Here is a 7,462-nt window from a genome sequence, read left to right on the forward strand (position 1 = left end):
TGTATCAATTAAAGTGTTATTTTACCACAACAATTTTTTAAAGTTTTAATTTATTATATTTATTTATATAGCATTTTTCATATAAAAATGCGTGCACGTCACAATTTATATAAAGTGACGTCACTTATATTTAAAATTTCCAGAACGTCAACCTTAAAGTTAAAATTTTGCTAACACAGCTAATAATACAAAACCCATACGGAACTGTTCGATATTTCATAGGCGTCAACATGGTATAATAATCAGAAAAATGTACTCATCATTATATTGGGAATTTTAGAATTATATTGATTAAATAACCAAAAACATTTGTTATTAATATAAATTTTATGAAATAACTCTTCAAGTCTAATATTGCACAAAATAATAATTTTAATTAAATAGATTAGACAATTGTACGCAATTGATACAGGAATACTTCAAATTTTATTGACAGTTCAGCGTGTGGCAAAAGTGTATAAAATGTTGCAGCTTTTTTAGAGTAAGAATTTTGTTTATGTTTGATTTCTTGCACAATCTGATCATAATATAATATATATTAATAAATTGTATTTATAAATACATATTAAATTTGGATTAATAGCTTTAAAACTAATTATTGTTGTGTATTGTGATTGTGCTATACCAAAACAAGTAAATAGTCTGTAGAAAGCTGATAAGCTTTCATACACATACCATACCACTTACATACCTACACTTTCATACCATAAAAGAGGTAAGTTTAAAATTTAGAATATATAATTTTGTATTAAAATGTTTTCTAATGGATTTTAGTGTGTTGCGGTACTATTAAAACTAAGTGTATTTACTGTTAATATAGTAGTTTGACAAATAGTTGACATTTTAAAAATTCCTCACTTACTAACTATTCTGATGTTTTGGCAACGCTGTGGGGTTCTGACGTCGTAAATCTTGAATGACGTGCACGCATTTTTATATGAAAAATATTATAAGTACCTACTTTTTCTGTAGGTTCTCAAAACTAAAAGATGTTCTGCGCAAAATATTTCAGATTTAGAAGCATTAATATTCCGACTTCGTGAAAAGAGTTTATAACTAACGCCTTGCGTTATAACTAAAAATGTTATGAATAAACTCTGTAGAATATGTGCATGTACAACAACAATACTCACAATTCACATAATTTTAATTAATAAAGGAAAATTAAACAAGAGTCTAAATATTTGCATTTTCTGGAATATACATAATTTGGAGATCAGTTTTTTTAACAGTTATTTTCAATAAAGGTTTTAATATTTTAGATGTACAGTACGGTAAACAGGAAGTGCCCGTTCATCTGCGCGTAAATACAAAAAAGAAAGTTTATATAAGAAATATAAGACTTAAAAGTAGAAATGTCCTGATTGCAGGAAATTTTGAAAGCGAAGTCTTGCTTGGGATTCTCGGAAAGAGAATGTATGAGTCACTAACTCAGACATATACATGAGTGAGTGTGTTGCGTAAAATGATTGGGATATCTTGATTAATTCAGTGATCACTAAAACATAGCTTTTAAGATGCTAACTGAGTGCTAGTCTTAACATATTACCAATAATCCCTCATTATTTTTATTAAGATGTGGCTGATCAATTGGAAACACTTTCCACTGAAGCCAATAAATTAGGTTTGAAAATCAATATTAGTAAAACCAAATCCATGAGAGTAAATGCAAGAAACAATACGCTATTTACTATCAACAACATGCAGATTGAAAATGTGGATAACTTGTACGTATCTTGTAAGTGTCATAATAGAAAGCGGAGGTACAGAGGACGATATTCGTATGAGCATACGAAAAGCTCAACAAGTATTCAGCATGCTCAACCCTGTTTTTAGATCTGGCGAGTATACTACAAGAACAAAGATCCGCATATTCCAGTCAAATGTCTATCTTCTTAGATACGAAACGAAAATATCTTCTATTTATTTTCGATATATCTCAGCTCAAATATAACCAGTTTTTTGCCTCGTTCGTTTTCCGTTTTGACTCTCGCTAAAACAGGTTGCTCTTTTGGTATCTAAACACGCTTCGATATTATTTTACCGCCAATTCTCCTCTTCTCAATATAAAAAATTATCATTTTTACGACCACAACTGGTCATGAATGTTTTTTGCTCGTATCAATCGCTTCGTTAATTAGTTACAAAAAACAAGTTTTTTCCATAACTAGAACTGAGTCAATAATGTTTATTTGTTCTTGAAACTCGTAAAAGGGCAATAATTCTTTTAGTTTTATTGTTTTTATCATTATGCAGTTTCTTCGTAAATGTATAGAAAAAGTGGCTTATTAGAACCCACCGTTGGCTCAGAAGAGACTTCATTCCCGGTCGTCGTGCCATAGAGTAGTTGCATTCAAGACTTTTCTCTCGGTTCTCACTCGCACCAGACTTCGTTCTCGGCCCTCGTGCCAAACAGTAGTTACATTCAAGACTCCTCTCTCAAACTTCGTTCTCGGTGCCTTTCCTGACAGTAGGTATATACTAGCCTTCACAAACTCCACTTTCTGTAGTCGTACCTGACAGTAGGTACATTTCGACCTCTCAAGATTTATGTAAAAATACAAGCGCTCTACGAAAACTTTCGTTTACATAGCAGAAAAGTAAATAGTTCAGTTTTAGTTAAATACGTTTGTAAATAACTATATTTTGTAACAGTACAACGTAAAATAAAGTGCCTTTCAATTCAACAAGCATTATTATTACAATTTAGACTTAGAAAATTGTTTCGACGAAGGATTATTTAATCCTAGTCTACATACTTAGCCAGTTCCACTGTCTGGCCCGCTATTTGTGTTGTAGAAAGGAGACAATTCACAACACTGAGAATGGATAAGTATTGCAGATGTATATGTAGCTATCTCCATTCATCCCGAATATGGAATAGAACAGATGATATGGGAGATTAAAAGAGAGGAATTTCAGAAGAAAATGAGCTAGTTAAATGAGAGTAAACAGAGCACGAATACCTTTAACAATTTGATTATTCTTGGTGTAATGAATTGTTTCAGAAACGGTACGCTGGAGACCGAAATGTAGGTGGAACGATGTAGACGCTGCTCAAAGGAAGGAATGCCTCAAGCCTTAAAATGGTTTGTGAAAAGTGATCTAGAGAGAATGGGAAAAGTTAACCGAAGCTATACATTCACAATAACGAAATCGAACGGGTGCACAAATATAAATATTTGGGAACAAGCGTTAATAACAACAATGACATCACAGAAGAAATAAAAACTAGAATTGGAAAGGCTCGAGCTGCTTTTGTTAATATGAAGGACATTCTGGGAAGTCATTACATTAACTTAAACCTGAAAATGAGATTGGTTATATGCTACATCTTCTCGATACTGCTGTACGGAGTAGAGACTTGGACTTTAAACAAGAGCAATACCGATAAACTAGAGGCCTTCGAAATGTGGATATACAGAAGAATTTTGAAAATACCTTGGACAGACAAAATAACAAATAGTGCAGTTCTTCGATGAATGAACAAAGAACGGGAGCTGTTGATCACCATCAAGAGAAGAAAGTTGGAATATCTTGGTCATGTGATGAGAGGGAAAAAGTACCGATTGCTCCAGTTAACTATCCAAGGAAATATTCAGGGCAAACGAAACGTGGGGAGACGACGTATATCTTGGCTGCGCAATTTAAGAGACTGGTTCCAGTGCACATCTAACCAATTATTTAGAGCAACAGCTTCAAAGATACGAATAGCAATGATGATTGCCAAACTCCGTAGCGGAGAGGGCACTTGAAGAAGAAGAATACACTAGTCAAAAATGTACTAATAAAGGAAATGTACTAATAAAGTTGCAAAAGGAAAGAGCACAAGACTATGTAAAGAGGTGAATAAAGATGTGTAACGTAGTGATTCCGGTACAATCTCGGGGTTGGATTCCTTAACTAATTGAAGAGGAACTATTAGCTACTGCAACCCTACTGAACATATGAAAGGTACCAATATTAAATGGGTTGATCGACGGTAGATACAATGATGAGAAAAAGTGATTTATAGGGTAGCGAACAATCTCAAACTACATACCAATCGCTATTGGGGCGTGGCTTCTTAAAGGGGAAAGGAATTCTAGACCTGAGCCCAAAGGTTTGGTCACCTTTCTGGCGTTCTAGCTTGTGGGCTGCTCCAACGAATAGGCAGTCGTGGTTGTGGGTAGAATGGAACAGGAATTTAAAGGGGAATAATTGATTGCAGTTGAGGGATGAAAATGACCTGGATCTGTCCCTTTAAACATCAGAAGCAACCTTCTTTCATAACCTTTCATATCAACTCTTGTATTCTCATGGCCACCAATAAGTTGTGTATTTATTGGATCAGTTTGCCAAATTTTATGACTCCCTCTTTAAAGATGCATTTTTCTCCTAGACTCTTATCGTCGTCTAAATAAATAAATAAATTTTATCATTTTAAGTTTTAGATAATTTGTATGAAATTAATAATACTAATAATATAAGGTCTAGTAAAAAATAATTTTTAATTGTTTTCCACGTTAATCGATCGTAAAAGTCGTTAATCATAGACGGTGAAAAGAAATTTCACTCTTCTACTGCTAATATTTTATTTATTAACTATGTATATCAGTGATATTTTAGGCTATACGGTCTGTCTAACAATATTTTACGATTTACGGGTCATAAATCTGAACCAAAAATACTAATATAAATTGGTTATCGCCTACACAGGGAAATGTTTTTGTTAGTTATCAGAAAACAGAAGAAAGTGTTACATGGCATAGGAGTAGGATATGGGGAGGGAAACTTTGGTTATGCGGTGGAAAAATGCGAACGTAAAAGAGTACACCATCTACTCAAAAACATAATAACGTATATGTCTTATTGAGGTTGAGCATCTAAGGGCCCAGGTTATGACCATCTAGGATGCTTTATTCTAATTGCTTTGGCGCTTTCATAACGTAATTTGCTTTACCTAAGAGAAATGATTCTCTTGACTTTTGTAAGATTTTGATTGCAAGATTTTTTCATAGCTAATATAATGAAAATTTTTTATACCCTAAAACGAAAAAAGTTTTGATGGTGGCTTCTGAATACCAAGATACATTCAATAATAGGAAACAGTAAACCTACCTAATTTTTTATTGCTTGAATTTCAACTTCTCAATAAACTCAAATTATTAATTATTATTGAATACTAATGCCATTTATTTATAATTTTTTTTGCCTTGTTAGTGTTTTAAATAATTGAAAATAAACCAATTATTTTTATATCAAATCTACGCTTTGTTTATTATTTGTAGATTAACCCCACCATGTAAGCAAATATATCTAGACAATAGAACAAAATCCAAATTAATGTTTCTTAATCATGTACATTATTTTAAAAAGCTATTTCAAGAGGCTTTGTCAAATAACGTTCGATCAATTTGATTAATGATGATGAAGAGTGACGACACATTTAATCAGCCAAATCGTTAACAACTCATTTTGGCTGATGTAGATATCATTAAAAGCTTTAGATATTCAGAAATAAAGGAGAAGGTCGGTTCATTTTCTATTTTATTTAGAAAATATAATAATTATTCTTAATAAAGATCAAATTTTTACCTTGAATAAAGTGTCAATTCATTTAACGCCGGAATTTGTGGTTTATCATTTTGTATGAGATACAAATAGATAATGAGAATCAAATTAAAGCTTTATTTGGTTTGAAAAAGAGCTTTATTTTAACAAAGGACGTTAATTACATTAAAATATTGTCCATAATTATTAAAAAACTAACATAATATTAGTCATGTAAGAAAATATAAAAATAAAAAACCACACCAAGACCACGGTACAGTTATTTCACCCAATAATTCCACGGATTTGTCAGAAAGAAACGTTACTAGAAGAAGAGAAACAAGCTGTTGTTGTTAAACTAAAATAAAACGAGACATTATTAAAAATGGTAACAAATGTAGAGAAATTAGACTACTCTCGGTGTCCAGCAAAATTCTTGCATTGATTATCTGAACAAGCCAGTTACAGAGCTTGTCTCAGCCAGACTATGGAACGAACAGGGAAGCTTTTAAAAATTTTGAGAAATGTTTCGAATCTGTGAAACATCAAGTATGGTAAGGTGTTTTGAAGTAGTTGGTATGCTCGGGAGATAGCTAACATTATAACATTTTGTTGTTGAGCTATCTCATTCCAACATTGTAAAAAAGAAAAAAACGTGGTTTGAAATTTATTTTCAACTGCAAATATTGAAAACTTTATTATCTTCAAAACAGTTTACATTTTTTAAGCCACGTTAAACTTTTAACTTAACCTACTGCAACATAACATTGGAAGTTTTAGGTAGACAATAATTATTTGAACTTTGAAAAAATAAAAGGCAAATATCGAGCACAATTTTAATAATCAAATCTTGCCCAAGTACTTTCGCTTTCTACAGCATCATCAGGGGCATTTCGTCAAATTTGGGCTATCCAGCAAGCGCAGAATGTAATAAACATGAATTTAAACATAAATTGTACATAACACTACACTAAAACAAGGACAAACAGTTTAAAATTATTTGAAAATTATTCTACGCTACATTCTTGTCGGCAACAGGAGAGAGAATTCTGAATTCTGAGAAGAATGTTCAGTCTCTGATAAAATTTTCTTGTCTCTGTTGATTTACTTAGTTCTTGCAGTTCTTGAAGTTCTTTGTATATATATTCTCTCTTTTTTCTTCGGTGAGTTTTTTTTTCTTCTTTGCGTAGTCGTTTATATTCTTCCCCTGCTTGTCGGGTTATGTGCACCTATTGCATGAGTAAATATGCTCTGTTTTTTTTATCTGTTTATAATCTGACATTCTTCGTCAAACCAGTTATTCGTTCTTGTTCTTCTTTTTCTACCTTCTATGTCTAGTACTTCTTTAGCTGCCTCTTTTATGATGTCTCTGCATTCTTCCCACTCCTTATTTAGGTTTTCATGTGTTATTCTGTTTTCTAGTTTGTTGTTTATCTTTTCTTTATACTCTTTATTTTTGTTTGTTTCTTTGAGTTCTTCTACCTTGTATCGTTCATGTTTAGAGCCTCTTTCCTTTTTGATGTTTGAAATTCTAGCCCTTACCCTACTTTCGACCAGGTAGTGATCAGAATCCGCATTTGCCCCTCTTCTGGCGCGGACGTTTATTATATTCGATTGGTGTCTCGAGTCTACAATGACATGATCTATCATATTTACTGTAAGTCCATCTGGGGATTTCCAGGTACCTTTGTGCATATCTTTGCGAGCGAAGTACGTGCTGGCAATCACCATGTTAAGTGATCTTGCTAGGTTTATTAACCTATTGCCATTGTCATTTGATCGCTCATGGAGACTGTGCCTACCTATTGTGGGTTGGAATTGCTGTTCTTTTCCAACTTTGACGTTTAGGTTTCCATAGATTATTTTTATATCATTTTTTGGGCATAACTGATATGCGGACTCTAATTCGTCATAAAACTCTTTCTTCCGT

This window comes from Diabrotica undecimpunctata, chromosome 6 (assembly GCF_040954645.1).
Source record: "Diabrotica undecimpunctata isolate CICGRU chromosome 6, icDiaUnde3, whole genome shotgun sequence".
Lineage (NCBI taxonomy): Eukaryota > Metazoa > Arthropoda > Insecta > Coleoptera > Chrysomelidae > Diabrotica > Diabrotica undecimpunctata.